Here is a 16647-nt window from a genome sequence, read left to right as displayed (position 1 = left end):
CGCTGTGATAGCTGCGAGTGATGAGGACACTGCTGAGGGTGTTATGTCTGGTGAAGATAAGGTCTAGCTGGTGCCAATGGCATGATCTCGGATGTCTCCAGGACACCTTGTCGCACAGCTTGACCTGGAAGTAGCTGTTCATCACACAGAATCCATGGTGACAGCACAGCTCCAGCAACCTCTGTCCATTTTCGTTCATCTTGCAAATCCCCTGGTGCTCTATGCACATTGGCAAAGCTTTGTAGTCAGTACCCAAGCCTGTGTTGAAGTCTCCTAGAAGGTACAGTCCCTCAGTGCTGGGAATTCTACTGATGGCAGTGTCAAGTGTCACATAGAATTGATCCTTGACATCTGGGGTGGAGGTGAGTGTCGGGACATAGATGCACATGAGATTAACTGGGCCCACACTTGTTGACAAGTGAAGAGTAAGAAGTCTCTCTGAGCCTACTGTGGCTGGTTCACTCATCTCAAGTGGCGTGTATTTTACTGTGAAACCCACTCCATGCTCACGAGTTGCCTCTTGGGCTTTCCCCTGCCAGAAGAAGGTGTCGTGTTTCTCTTTGAGGGATCCACTTTGAACGAGTCTAGTTTCTTGCAGCACAGCAATGTCCACATTGAGCCTTGTGAGTTCCTTGTCGATCACAACTGTCTTGTGTGTGTCATCAACCTGCAGAAGGTTGTCGGTAAGGCCAGGACACATGGTCCTTACATTCCAGCTTGTGATGCGAAGGACTGGTGTCTTCTTTGTTGAGTTTGTTTTTCTTGGTGCATAGATGATCGATCCGCCTGTTGAGAGATGACTCTCTGAGCTCCAAGCACCCATTGAAGCAAGCAGGTCGTGGCTTCACAGCACCTAACTGACTGGGGGCTGCCCAGCTTGGAGTGAATGGTAGCTATCCAATGAGACACTAAGAGCTCTCCCACTGTCCGAAGTAACCCCTGGCGCTCATACTCTACACCAATTGAATGAGAGCTTATAATCAGCAACTGTTTATTCCCGGGTTGTGCTCATGTTTAACCACGAAGCTGGAGTGTCCTCTCTAGGGCACAGGCCTGGGCAAACAGTATGGAGACCCTGAGCATCAGGACCCCCTCTCAGCATTGCTCGTATTGTCCAAAGGAAAGGAAAAAACAGTACTGTTTGTTACCAGTTCTGCTGTAGGAGTTGCTGGCAAACTGCCTGATAAGTAACAGGTGACTGCCTCCAGGACTCCACTCCGGATTTACTGTCCAGGTTTACTGCCTCAGCCTTCTTATTTATTTATTTAGAGATACAGTACTGAAACAGGCCCTTCCAGCCCACCGAGTCTGTGCCGACCATCAACCACCCATTTATACTAATCCTACATTAATCCCATATTCCTACCACATCCCCTCAATTCCCCTACCACCTACCTACACTAGGGGAAATTTACAATGGCCAATTTACCTATCAACCTGCAAGTCTTTGGCTGTGGGAGGAAACCAGAGCACCCGGCAGAAACCCACGCAGTCACAGGGAGAACTTGTAAACTCTGCACAGGCAGTAACCAGAATCGAACGCGGGTCACTAGAGGTGTGAGGCTGCGGTGCTAACCACTGTGTCATTGTGCTGCCCCAAGTCTAGTTCATGGGATCTTTTCAAACACAATTTTGATGTCCAGACACGTACCATCAACCTCACCACCCTCGTCAACTCTCTCTGAAACTTAATCAAAGAAATTAATTCATTAATTATTTCAGACACAATCTTCTGTTAACCAATCTGTACTGGCTGTTATTTATTAGCCCATGTTCTACCAAGTGACAGTTAATTTCCTCCTGTATAATTGTCTCTAAAAGTTTCCCCACCACCGACATTAGACTAATTGGTCTGTAGTTCCTGGGTTTATCTCTCTTTTTAAACAGGGCTACAATATTCACAACCCTTGCAGACTCATCTTTTAATTCTGGAAAGTCTATTGTAGACAATCACTTTGGGCATGACTTTAACCAATTAAAGCAACAGGATACTTGATTAATAAGTCCAGAACTTTTATTGAGAGTAAAATAGTACTTAATAACTGAAAGTAAAATTATACTTAACAAACTTGGGGAATATAACTTTACAGCTCTGGGGACTGGTCGAGCTTGGTCTCAGAGTGTCACGGTCCTCTTTGTCCAGTCTAGATCCCTCGTCAGATGGAGAACTTGGTTGATGATCTTAGTCTTTACCCCTGAGATCTTCTAGTGTTCCTGCACACTGAAACCTTACAAGATCCCTACTTTTAACCCCTGGATGGCCATCACACCACCATGTAAAATAATAATTGGTCCTAGCTGTTGCTAGGTACATTTAATTAGTTCTTAATAATGTCTTCCACTAACAGTCACCTGTCCTTAGAATCTCAGACATGAGTACAATGGAGTGGTTTCACACTGTCTCCCAATCTGATCTGAAACAATTTTCCTGTACATTAAATCTAGAGTCTTGAAGGTCACGATGTACCATACCATTGGTTTTATCAGGGGTCCGAGAAAGGTCCATTGTTTGAATACATTTAGCTGAAATTGTCCTTTCCCACACAGACACAGAAACTCACAGTAATTAGATTGAACTAACTTTAAACGAAAACCCATTCACTCTAAAATGTTTATTGATTCATTAATTATAACTCAATCAAGGTTCATTACTTTTACAATCAACTGTTTCAGGATGGGTAGCTACTCATTAATTATACAGGATATAAACGTTAGTACTGGACACAAAATGGTTCCTTTGGTCATGTGTTCATTATAAAATGGCTTTCTTAACGTTGTTAGTTATGACAATGGATACATGATAAAAATGGTCAAGTTGAACTGGGATCGAACTACCCAAGCTTACCTCCATCCTCCAGTCCTCTGGCATCATTCCCATATTCAAGGAGGATTGAAAGATTGTGGTTCGAGTCTCTGCTATTTCCACCCTGACTTCCCTCAGCAACCCAGGATGCAGCCCATCCAGACCGGGTGACCTGTAGACAGGTGTGAGCACTGCTAACCTTGTAATTGTCTCCTCTTTATCTATTTTCATCACCTCCAAATTCTCCACTTCCTCCTCCTTTACTGTGACATTGGCAGCACCCGTTTGTTTTGTGAAGACAGATGAAATGTACTTAATTAGTACCTCAGCCACACCCTCTGCCTCCACAGGATCTCCTAATTGACCCACCCTTTCATTGACTGTCCATATGTTGGTAAAAGACTTCAGTGTTCCCAGTTATGTGACCTGCTAATCTTTTCTCATACATTCTCTTGCTGATCTCATTTCCTTTTTCAGCTCTCCTCTGTACTTTCTGTATTCTGCTTGTTTCTCTACTGCATATGAATCCTCACATGATTTTTCAGTGAATGATTTTTGAACTATTTTGTAAAAGGATTTAGTTTTGTAAATTTCTCCCTCGCTCCCCTCATGGTCAGGCAGAAAGTTTAACTACTGTGTTTTCAAACAGCAACAGCTTTATTTGAAAAGCCATTTTGACAGGATTCCGGGATTTAATCCAGTCACAAATCTGGTTCTGATGTCTTGTGGCTCCAGCTGTCATATGACCTGTCAGAGGATGACCTCATAATTGACCCAGTCATGGAGCTGTGGGTTGATGTTTAAATTGTTTCAAAATAATTTTCCAGAAGGACAATCAAAATGAATCGATATATAAAAGGTAGATTTTGTGAATTTGTGCCCCCAGTGGAAATTCCTGCAGAGTCTGCTGGTTTTCATATCCCCAATTCCCCACAGGAAGCTCTGTGCTCGGAGTCTGTATTCATTACATCAACATTATACAGAATCATTTCATGCAAGACCCCAGTGTGAATTGTAGACAGGTGGGTCAGTTTTAACTTTCAAAGTAACACAGAAGCAAAATACTGCAGATGCTGGAAATCTGAAATAAAAACAGAAAATGCTGGAAATACTCAGCAGGTCTGGCAGCATCTGTGGAGAGAGAGACAGAGTTAACGTTTCAGATCTGTGACCTTTCATCAGAACTGAGCTGAAATTGTCTGAGGGACTGCGCTTGTGGAATCAATTTCAGGGTCAAAGACCTTGTACTTGGTAAGGATAGGAAGATGGAGATTATTAAGTACAGTGCAAAAATATAGATGCTTTTACATTATTTTAAACAAAATTGATTTAAACTTTGTGCTCATGAATCCTATCTTTTGATCACAATGACACTGATAACAATGGAAAAAGCAAGACTTGCATTTCACGACCACAGGACATTGCAAACCCTTTTACAGCCAATGAAGGAAGGACTTTTAAAGTGTAGTCACTCAACAGTACAATAGAGTACCCTACAATAAAGAAGCATAAGATTCTCACCACACAACTGCCAGACAATGACCATCCCAAACAAGAGAGAATCTAACCATCTCCCTTTGACATTCAATGGCATTACCATCGCTGAATCCCCCACTCTCAACAACCTGGGGGTTACCATTGAGCAGAAACTGAACTGCAGTAGCCATATAAATATTATGGCTACAAGAGCAGGTCAGAGACTAGGAATCCTGCGGCAAGTAACTCACCTCCTGACTCCCCAAAGCCTGGACATTAGTCAGGGGTATGATGGAATACTCTCCACTTGTCTGGCTGGGTGCAGCTCCAACAATACTCAAGAAACTCAACAGGACAAAGCAGCCCGCTTGATTGGCACCCCATTTACAACATTCATGCCCTCCATCACTGGCACACAGTGGCAGCAGTGTGTACCATCCACAAGATGCACTGCAGCAATGTGCCAAGGCTCCTGAGACAGCAACTTCCAAACCCGCGACCTTTATCACCTAGAAGGACAAGGGCAGCAGATGCATGGGAACACCACAACCTGCAAGTTCCCCTCCAAGCCACACACCATCCTGAATTGTAACTGTATCACCGTTCCTTCACTATTGCTGGGTCAAAATCCTGGAACTCTCTTCATAACAGCAGCACATGGACTGCAGTGGTTCAAGAAGGCAGCTCAGCACCACCTTCTCAAGGCAATTAGGGATGGATAATAAATGCTGGCCGAGCCAGCGACACCCACCTCCCATGAATGAATTAAAAAAATGATAATATCCTGTAATCCTCCAAAGTAGAAAATACAGATGGAAATGAAAAATAATAAAACAGTCAGCATGGATTTCATAAAGAAAGACTTCATGAACCTTATCTTTGAAAAATCAACAGCATGAGTAATGTAGCAGATGTAGAAGAGTTTAAGTTAATAAAGCCTCATCCATTTATGTGCTTGAACCATCAAATTGTGGGTTAACAAACAAACATACTAACTGACAGAGCTGCATGTTGTGCTTTCTAAATTACCCTAAAGTAGGGTGTTAATGAGTTAAAGCTTCAGGTTGCTGCAACCAGAATAGCCATTGTCCACTATCAGTTTTACTGTTATAAATAAAGATGGAACATTCATTGTGAATCTATAGAAACAGTCTGGTCCTGCACACTGCAAACACATCCACGTCATCACCAACCAGCTCTCCTATAATTGGTGCAGTTATTTGACTTTGCCCCATTCGCTCCATGGAATTACTTTTAAAAGATTTTAAATTACAAGCAGTTTTGTTAATGTTCAGCCTTTGAGAAGAAATCATTCCCTGGCCACAGTGGAGACAGCATTGAATATAAAACAGTAGACTACCAGGTAACACAGTGAAAGCTGATCAGCTAATCTATAATTACTTACATTTCTTAATTTTGCTCTTGCTATTCGGTTTTTCATCATTTTCAGCTCCTGACTGTGGATATTATTGTGATTAAATGTGAAAAGATGCACTGTGTCTCAGCCCCGGTATATTGGCTCTTTCTCTGTACAGTGCTGTATACACTCAGATACTGACAGTGTCTCTCCCTCCCTCAACTTTCCAGCCCTGACGGTGCAGAAAGCGCTGCTCAAAGTTACACATTCTGACTGTTTGCAGTTGATTAGTGAGAGATTATTAACGTATCCTTCTGCAGCGCTGCCTCGGTTAATAACAGCAGATCTAAGCCACATTTCAGATACAGAAACAGATGCATCAATTATTCACTCTTTCCCAGAGTGAGTGAGGCCGGGACAAGCAGCAACATTCCGGCCCCACACTCTGCAATTACTCAGCACCAGTGGAAAGCAGTGAATACAGATTCAATCAGTGGGTTAATGTCCATTACAGGGATGCAAGATTCCACGGCCCAGGATAAACATCCCCATACACCGAGAACAAGCTCAGGAAAACCCGGGGGAGTTAATATCCCAGTCACTGAGCATTCCAGCAACATTGAACAAGTTCCTGAATTGAGTGAACCTTTCAAAGTACAGAAGTGAGGACGAGGTCAAAAAGGTCTGAACAGTTGAGGTGACTGAGCGGTTCCAGCTTCTCTGTTCAGGTTGCAGCTTTCACTGGAGGCATGTATTTAAATCCCACTTCTGACAACTTGATTTTCAGTTACTTTGCAGAGCTTCCTTGAAGGTTTGAGGTAGAGTAAATACTGAGGAACTGTTTCTAACTGCTGAAAGGTCAATAACCGAAGGTTATAGATTTAAGGTGACTCACAAAACCAGAAGCAACTTGAGGAAAAATCGATTTCTGCAACATGTGGTTCGGATTTCAGTTATGTGGATAGGTTGGAGAAGCTGGGGTTGTTTTCTTTAGAGAGGAGATTTGATAGAGGTGTTCACAATCATGAGGGGTCGCGACAGACCCGATAGAAATTGTTGGTAGAAGGATTGAGACTCAGGTAAAAGCTTTGGCTCAGTTGGTCACACTCACCTCGAAATCACACGCTTCTGGGTTCAGATTTCACAGCTGACACTCCAGTGCAGCACTGAGGGTGTTGAAGGTGCTGCCTTTCAGGTGTGATGTTAAACCAAGACCTGGTCTGCATGTTTGGGTGAATGTAAAAGATCCCATGCTGCAATGTCAAACAAGTGAAGAGCAATTCTCCCTGGTGTTGTGATCAATATTTGCCCCTCAATCAGATCAGTTGGTCATTATCACATTGCTGTTTGTGGGTATCAGCTGCTGCATTTCTGACATTACAACAGTGATTACACTTCAAAAGTATTTCATTGTCTACAAAGTGCTTTGATATGTCCAGTGGTCTTGAAAGGTGCTATATAAATGCAAGTCTTTTCTTTCTTTATCACAACACATTGCTGTGTAAACAATGGTTCTTCATGTCACCTCTGGTTCTTCTGCCAATCACCTGATATCTGTGTCCTTTGCTTACTGACCCTTTTACCACTGGAAACAGTTTCTCCTGATTTAAACTATTGAAGAACTTCATGACTTTGAACAAATGTGTCAAATCTTTTCTGAATTTTCTCTGCTGCAAGGAGAACAACCCCAGCTTCTCCAATCTCTCCACATAACTGAAATCCCTCACCCTGCTATCATTGTGGTAAATCTCTTTTTTATTCTTTCATGGGATGTGGGCACTGCTGACACAATGTGATTCCTGTCAATGGAGCGTCCCGCTGACATCATCGGACTGTGCCAAGCTGTGCATAGGCACAGCTACATCTTGCCAGGATTAAGTGGCACATGTGGAGGATGATGTCATTGCGCAGCGCCAACATCATCGCATATCCGCGCTTGGTCCATCTTCGCACATGTGCGCTAAAGCGTCATCAGGTATCCAGCCCCTCACTCAGCTGGAGGAAGCGGCTGAATAGGAGACTTTGAGGCTGGAGCTCTCCCCCGTCAGCAACTCACTCCAGGTCTCGACGCTTCCTCCCCTCAGCCGCTCGCTGTATACCTCGATGCTCCCCTGGACAATTGTTCCCCACTCGCGCCATCCAGCTCTATGGCCGCTTGCTCTCTGACCCCCAACACCCGCTATAGCCGCAACCTCTAGGCCATGCCACTTCCCTCCTCTAGGCCACTCACTACTCACTCCTATGTCACACTTTGCAGCCCACCTTGCTTCTTCGGGCGGCACGTGGAGACTGGACAAACGTGGGAGCAAGTGGCCGAGAGAAGGGAAGCAGCGCAGCCTAGAGCTAGTGGCTGGAGGGGAGGGGGGTGGGGAGTGAGCGAACGTCTGGAGAATGGGGTGACATGATCGGGAGACAATCGGCCAGGGAAGTAGGGGGGGAGCAGCGAGGTCTGGAGCGAGCGACTATGGAGGGTGGAAGCGGCCGGTGCAAAGCAGGGGGAGAAAGCGAGTTGTGCCACCTAGTGGTTGCGTTGTCAGCAAACGCAGCCTTTATTGTCCATCCTTAATTGCGCTTGAGAAGGTGGTGGTGAGCTGCCTTTTTGGAGCTGCTGCAGTCCATGTGTTGTACGTAAACCCACAGTGCTGTTAGGAAAGGAGTTCCAAGATTTTGATCCAGTGACAGTGAAGGAATGGTGATATAGTTCCCAGTCAGGACAGTGTGTAACTTGGAGGGGAGCTTGCAGATGGTGGTGTTCCCATTCATCCAATGTCCTTCGAGGTGGTCGAGGTTGGGGGTTTGGAAGGTGCTGTCGAAGGAGGCTTGGTGAGTTGCTGCAGTGCATCTTGTAGATGGTACACACTGCTGCCACTGTTCACTGGTGGTGCAGGAAGTGAATATTTAAAGTAGTGGATGGAGTGCTGATCAAGTGATCTGCTTTGTCCTGGATGGTGTTGAGTTTCTTTGGTGTTGTTGGAGCTCCACTCATCCAGGCAAGTGGGGAGTATTACATCACACTCCTGACTTGTGCCTTGTAGATGGTGGCCAGGAGGTGAGTTACTTGCAGCAGAATTCCCAGCTTCTGACCTGCTCTTGTAGCTACGGTATTTATATGACTGATCCAATTCAGTTTCTGCTCATTGGTAACCCCCCGGATGTTGATTGTGAAGGATTCAGCAATGGTAATGTCATTGACTGTCAAGGGGAGATGGTTAGATTCACTCTTGTTGGAAATGGTCATTGCCTGGCATTTTTGTGGCGTGCATGTTACTTGCCACTTATCAGTCCAAGCCCAATCTTGCCCAGGTCTCTCTACATGTGGACACGGACTGCTTCAGTATCTGAGGAGTTACTAATGCAACTGAACATTTTGCAATCATCAGTGAACATTTCCACTTCTGACCTTATGATGGAAGGAAGTTTATTGATTCTAGACAGATACATGAATGGGCAGGAAGAAAAGAGATACAGACCCTTAGAAAATAGGCGACATGTTTAGATCGAGGATCTGGATCGGCGCAGGCTTGGAGGGCCGAAGGGCCTGTTCCTGTGCTGTAATTTTCTTTGTTCTTTGTTTGTTCTTTGATGAAGCAACTGAAGACGGTTGGGGCCGAGGACACTACCCTGAGGAACTCCTGAGCGATGTCTGGTACTGAGATGATTGGCCACCAACAACCAGCACCATATTCCTTTGCGCAAGGTATGACTCCAACCAGTGGAGATTTTTCTCCGTGATTGCCATTGACTTCAATTTTGCAAGGGCTCCTTGATGCCCTTGGCAAGAGCAGTCACTGTCACCTCACCTCACCTCCCGAATTCAGCTCTTCTGTCCATATTTGGGCCAAGGCCATAATGAGGTCAGGAACTAAGTGGCCCTGGCGGAACCCAAAATGAGCATTGGTGAGTAGGTTATGGCTGTGTAAGTGCTGCTTGATAGCACTGTCAACGACACCTTCCATCACTTTACTGATGATCAAGAGGAGGCTGATCGGGCAGGAATTGACCGGGTTGGATTTGTCCTGCCTTTTGTATACAGAACATACCTGGGCAATTTTCCACATTGCTGGGTAGATGCCAGTGTTGTAGCTTGGAGGGCGGTGTGGCTAGTTCTGGAGCACAAGTCTTTAGCACTGCAGCCAGGATGTTGTCAGTATCCAGAGCCTTCAGCCATTTCTTGATATCATGTGGAGTGAAGTGGATTTAGCTGAAGATTGGCACCTGTGATGCTGGGGACCTCAGGAGGAGGCCGAGATTGATCATCTACTTGGCACTTCTGGCTGAAGATGGTTGCAAATGATTCAACCTTGTATTTTGCACTGATATACTGGTCTCCCTTATCATTAAGGATGGGGATATTTGTGGAGCCTCGTCCTCCTGTTAATTGTTTAATTATCCACCACCATTCAGGACTGGATGTGACAGGACTGCAGAGCTTTGATCTGATCTGTTGGTTGTGAGATCACTCAGCTCTGTCTATTGCATGCTGCTTCCGCTATATGACATGCCAGTAATCCTGTGTTGTCGCTTCACTCATTTTTAGGTCTGCTTGGTGCTGTTCCTGACATGCCCTCCTGCACACTTCATTGAACCACTATTGCTCCCTTGGCTTGATGGTAATGGTAGAGTGAGGGATATGCCAGGCCATGAGGTAACATATTGTGTTTAAATACAATTCTGCTGCTGCTGATGACCCACAGTGCCTCATGTATGTCCAGTTTTGAGCTGCCAGATCTGTTCATTTCTTCCCTCAGATATAATTGAAAAAAAAATTCTGAAGAAATGCATGAACTAAATAAAAAGGAGAGAGAAATAAATACTGACAAAATGGATGGCAGAATTTGGAAGGTAAAAAGATTTCAGTTTTATTATTGATGAGTGAGAGGAATATATCACACTTTGGGGCTTCTGGAAGTGGATTTACTGATAATCTGGGGAATTGATAGGAAACTGCTTCATAGTTGGTGGAACAAATTCCCGCCCTTGGGGTGGAGCCAACAGCTGCATCCGTCCAATAACAGACAGAGTAGAAGTACTGTATCAGGCCTTGTTAGCTCAGTTGGTAGAGCATGGGACTTTTAATCTCAGGGTCTTGGATGTGAGACCCTTGTTGTGTGGTTGTTCTTCCCTTTTTCAGTCTTCATCAGCAGAGAGTTCAAGGAGTGTTTGAAATTAAATTCAACAACATCACCAGATTTCAACTACTCCCACCCCGCCCCCTCCCAGTGTAGTTGACAGGACTCTCAACCTCTGCCTTCCCCATTCCCCTCCCTCCCAGATCTGCGACAGGGTTCCGCTTGTCCTCACTTTCCACCCCACCTGCCTCCACATCTAAAGGATCATCCTCCACCATTTCCGCCACCTCCAGCGTGATGCCACCACCAAACGCATCCTCCCCTCCCCTGTCAGCATTCCGAAGGGATTGTTCCCTCCGCGACACCCTGGTCCACTCCTCCATTACCCCCAATACCTCGTCCCCTTACCAAGGCACCTTCCCATGCAATCGCAGGAGATATAATACCTGCCCTTTTCCCTCCTCTCTGCTCATTATCTGAAGCCCCAAACACTCCTTTCATTTGAAGCAGTGATTTACTTGTACTTCTTTCAATTATGTATACTGTCTTCACTGCTCACAATGCGGTCTCCTCTAAACTGGGGAGACCAAACGCAGATTAGATGGAACACCTCTGCTCAGGCCGAAAGCATGATCCTGAGCTTCGGGTTGCTTTCCATTTCAACACTCTCCCCTGCTCTCATGTCAACATTTCTGTCTTTGGCCTGTTCCAGTGTTCCAGTGAAAATCAACCCAAGCTCGAGCAGCAGCACCTGACCTTTTGATTCGGCATTCTCCAGCCTTGTGAATTGAACATTGTGTTCAATAACATCAGAGCATGACTGGTGTCAGGCAACCACAAGCATTAACACACTCTTTGCCTTTGTCCCAGGACAGCTTTGTTATTTAATCTCTCCTTCCCTCTGCACTATCAAACACCTTCCCATTTGTTCTCTCCCACATGCCCCTCCCCGTCACTTGTTTAAAACCTAATTCTTTTCTAACCTGTGTCAGTTCTGATGAAAGGTCACAGACCAGAAACGTTAACTCTGTTTCTCTCACCACAGATGCTGCCAGAGCTATTGAGTATTTCCAGCACTTTTTGTTTTTATTTCAGATTTCCAGCATCTGCAGCATTTTGCTTTTGTTGTGTCAGAAAGTCTTTCCTTGATTCAGGACTCTTACCTCTCTCCAGAATCTCTCTGCTAAAGATTGAACTTTATCTCATTTCACTCACAGCTCAGGGTCAGTGTGGCACAGTGGGACTTCTGGCTGTGTCCCACTTCACAATCCCTCAGTACTGAGAAAACAATGGGGAATATTACTCACATGTTGTGTTCTGTGACTTTTTACAAACACTTTAATGTATATATTGTCTTCCAAAGCAGTGACAGAATGGTGGCTTTAGTGTGTTGTTGAAATAGCTTTGTTGAGTTCGTGCTGTACTAACAGTTAAACAGTTCTTGGTTCAATACCAGGTTTTGGCACTTTCAACCTCTCCTGTGTCTTTTTCTTTGGCTCCAATTGTCAAGCTGCATGATTTACTCTGAAATTAGCACCAGAGAACCAAGGCACCAGAGAGCATGAGGAGCTGAAATTAGCACAGATCAAATCCACTTAATATTTCTGACTGAAGATGGTTGCAAATGCTTCAGCTTCATCTTTTGCACTGACGTGCTCAGCACCACCATCATTGAGGATGTGAATGTTTTTGGAGCCTCCTCATCTTGTTAGTTATTTAATTATGCACCACCATTCACGACTGGATGTGGCAGGACTGTGGAGCTGTGATCTGATCCTGAGGGAGATATCCGTGTGTGGAGTGGCGGGATGTATGGAGAGTGATCCTGAAGAGGGTGTCCGAGCCTGGAGTGGAAGCTTTCCGTGGAGGTACAGGAGTAGGTCATTCAGCCCCAGTGTTTTATAAAGGTTTAGCATAACTTATTTGCTTTTACTCTATGCCTCTATTAATAAAGCCAAGTGTCCTGTTTGCTCTTAGCAACCTTTTCAAACCTTGATCAAAAAAGATTGGTGTACATTGTCTCATTCTTCCTCCCAAACTGTATCACTTCACAAGTCTCTGTGTAAAATTTTATCTGTTGTGTGAAAGCCCATTTTACCAGTGTGTTTAAGTTCCTCTGAAGTGTGTTACTGTCACTGGCATAGGACGAAATTCACGAGCATTCTTTGATGCGATCTCCGTGGAAAGAGCAATCTTACACACTAGCTCAAATTGGGATTTTGTGTGTTTAGTATCTTTCCTCATCCACCAATATAAGCACAAATCTGTCTCATAATGTACGGTCTAAGAATGTGCCAATGTTGCAATGTGGTGATAAATTCTTCAGTGTCACAATGTACTCACCAACTGTTTCACCACTTTTCTGATTTCTGGATCCAAGTTTGTAGCTTTCTGCGATCTCTGGTGGCTTAGGGTTGAACCTCACTTCAACGAAGAAACGGAAAATTATGATTTAAAGATTACACTGTCAATCATTCACATCTCTGTCTTCTCCTGAACTTCGAGTTCAAATTTGTTTGTGAAGTTGATTCACACGTTAAGACAGCACAGTCTTTGTCTTTGTGAAGGAAGTGATTTGGGAATGTCTGGTTGAAACTGTCCCTTCTTGCACAGAAATTCAGTGCAAATACTTGATCACTCACAATTTCCTTGAGAGAAATTTGTTCACAATCGCATTCGACACAGAAACGGCCTCAGCATTAATCTCACTGAAGCAGAATGTGACCGTGTTGTTTGTTTCAGAATGTTGTTGCCGTTATTTGTCGCTTTTAACCGAGACTGGGAGACAGGGCAAGGTTGATCCGAGGTTGGAATATATTAACATTCAGGAGCAAGAAAAATCAAAAGGAACAAAATAAGAAAACCCAATCTCCGGATTTGAGAATCTGTAGATCCGCTTTGGGAAAGTGAATCAGAGCAGAATGAAGGGTGAACTGTCCAGAAGAGATGAAGACACAGCTCAGTCAACACGTTCCCCTGGTTTATGATGCTGGAACATTCCTCACACAGAAATGATTCAACCCAATGACAAACATTCTTCCAGCTGATAATTTATGCTACTGATTTAAGGACTGTCTCATGTGGTTACCGAGTGACGACGAGAAGATATTAAACTTTGTTCTATTCAATCTAGCTGTGATAAAGTTTGAATTTTTCTCCCTTTTATAAACAGTATTTGAAGGGTCTCGGTAACAATGTTCAGTGTTGATGAGAGTGGGGTCTGGGTGAGAAGCTGCTGAGTGTGACAGGGTCAGGACTGGATGCAGGAAGTTCTCTGACAGTCTCCCTCTATCTCTCTAATGGGTTTGAGTTGATTTACGACTGGTAGCTTTTATTTTACTTTTCTTATTTAGAGATATAGCCCCTTCGGCCCACCGAGTCTGTGCCAACCAGCAACCACACATTTATACTAATCCTACATTAATCCCATATTCTCTACCACTGGTCGCCACATTATCAAAAGGATGTGGATGCTTTGGAGAGGGTGCAGAGGAGGTTCACCAGGATGTTGCCTGGTATGGAGGGCGCTAGCTATGAAGAGAGGTTGAGCAGATTAGGATTATTTTCATTAGAAAGACGGAGGTTGAGGGGGGACCTGATTGAGGTGTACAAAATCATGAGAGGTATAGATAGGGTGGATAGCAAGAGGCTTTTTCCCAGAGTGGGGGTTTCAATTACTAGAGGACACGAGTTCAAAGTGAAAGGGGAAAAGTTTAGGGGGGATATGCGTGGAAAGTTCTTTACGCAGAGGGTGGTGGGCACCTGGAACGCATTGCCAGCGGAGGTGGTAGATGCGGGCACGATGGAGTCTTTTAAGATGTATCTAGACAGATACATGAATGGGCAGGAAGAAAAGAGATACAGAACCTTAGAAAATAGTCGACATGTTTAGAGAGAGGATCTGGATCGGCGCAGGCTTGGAGGGCCGAAGGGCCTGTTCCTGTGCTGTAATTATCTTTGTTCTTATCCCCACCATTCTCCTACCACGTACCTACACTCGGGACAATTTACAATGGCCAATTTACCTATCAACCTGCAAGTCCTTTGGAGGTGGGAGGAAACCAGAGCACCCGGCAGAAACCCACACAGACATAGGGAGAACTTGCAAACTCCACACAGGCAGTACCCAGAACTGAATCCTGGTCGCTGGAGCTGTGAGGCTGCGGTGCTAACCATTGTGCCACTGTGCTGCTGTTGGTGTTTTGATAAATGAAGGAAGTTCCCTCCACCCATTTTTTTTGGACAGACAGTGTGGTATAAGGATGTAAAGGGTTAATGCTAAAGATAGTGGGATCAACCCCTCCCACTGTCAGAGTGATGATGGAACAGTCACATGAGATGAAGTTTGGGAGAAGAGAGAGCAGCACCAAGGATGCTTGCTTAGCAGGCTTGATGAGTGTGTATAGAGTATTGTGCAAATTAGAAAAGAGTTCTTAGTTCTTTCAGCAGGAACTGTGTCCAGAAAATATCGAGAAACTCACAATTTTATTATTCAGGAGTCGGAACACAGATATTAATTCCAAGTGACAGTTCTGGGACCAATTAACAAAAAAAGTAGAGAATAATATTGCTCACTGATTGAAATCCCCTCGTGAGGAGACAGTTAAACAGGTGATCTTTTGGGGCATCCTTCGATCCAAGGTTTCAGCAACATTTAATCTCCCTTTTTGGTGAAATTCTCTGTTATTTGCAACTTTTTTTATCAGCTTTGATCGGCGAGTGAAAAACTGAAAAGATTGAACAATTCCATCCTTTCTTTTCTTCCTTCTTCTCTTCTTTCCATCAGTTTCTCTTTTCTGTCCCAGATCAATATAATGATGAGAATCCCACTTTAATCTGCTGTTTCTGGTGTTTTATCCATTCCAATCAAAATTTCAACATTCCAATCAAATCTATTTGTTATTCCACAGTGTCTCTCCATGTGTTTTATTCTGTTGTATTCTCTCACAGTCTGTTTGATGATCAATGTTACATCTCACTCTCTGTTCTGGTGAAGATCAGAAGCAGTGATATCTGTTTACACCACCCGACAAGTCGGCCTGATGCTGTGCCTCGCTGATCATGTGGGGTTAAAACAATTCTTCCAGTCAGTTAGTTCAGTTTTCATTTCATGAGAAATTCGGTCATCATGACTTCATCAGTGACCTAATGGTTCAGGTGACTGAGTGATGTTATGACTGAATGATTGTATGTTCCAGTCTTTCCGTGGTGGGTTTTCACACTGAGTAGAAACGTGTTGGACATGTTCTGGAAATGTTTCACACTGCTCCATTCCCAACTTCATTTACTGACAGAAGATATATTTCCATCATTCCACAGCTGGCTGCATAGCCAGAAGCTGTGCTGAAGGTGACAGCTATGTCTGTGCAAATGACGAGGTGGCCTAGAGGTTAAGGCGATGGATTGCTAATCCATTGTGTTTTGCACACGTGGGTTCGAATCCCATCCTTGTCGCCAGTTTATGAGCTGTTTCGTGTATTATTTATGTTGGGTGAGCTTATGTGTAAAGTCAGCCTCGAAACCTGTTCTTGTCAGTATCTTGACAGTGATTCCAGAATTGGTTATACTGTATTAAAATTGAGACAGACAATTGGAATTCTTCACCCAAACTGCACTGGAATGAAGATCAAATAGGGATCACGAAACGGAGCAGGATTTTTCCTCCCCTCCTTCCTTCCATCTTTACTTTCTCTGGATTTGCACCAAGTGAAAGACAAATGGGAAAAGCAAATGGCGAGGGAGCAGATGCAGAAAATGATCCTTTGGCAAGAAATTTATTTTCAAATCTTCTTGATAGATTAAGTGAGTGAGCAATGCTTTGGCAGATGGAGTTTAAAATGAGGGGTCATCGACTACCGACGAAAGATCAGAGTGTTTTTTTGTCAGAGGTGAGATGTTAGAAACGGTTGAGGAGCAGAGACCCGAATACTGAATTAATAAAA

At 44.2% G+C, this 16647-nt stretch overlaps 1 non-coding gene across 1 annotated transcript; it reads left to right on the top strand.

Moving 5' to 3' along the window:
* The first annotated feature begins 16077 nt into the window (after positions 1-16077).
* On the top strand, positions 16078-16159 carry trnas-gcu (transfer RNA serine (anticodon GCU)). The gene has a single exon. It is a non-coding gene; the product is annotated as a tRNA-Ser (tRNA).
* The last annotated feature ends 488 nt before the right edge of the window (positions 16160-16647 follow it).

This window comes from Heterodontus francisci, unplaced genomic scaffold (genome assembly GCF_036365525.1).
Source record: "Heterodontus francisci isolate sHetFra1 unplaced genomic scaffold, sHetFra1.hap1 HAP1_SCAFFOLD_61, whole genome shotgun sequence".
In the NCBI taxonomy this organism is placed as follows: domain Eukaryota; kingdom Metazoa; phylum Chordata; class Chondrichthyes; order Heterodontiformes; family Heterodontidae; genus Heterodontus; species Heterodontus francisci.
This window is presented reverse-complemented; position numbering and strand designations above follow the sequence as displayed.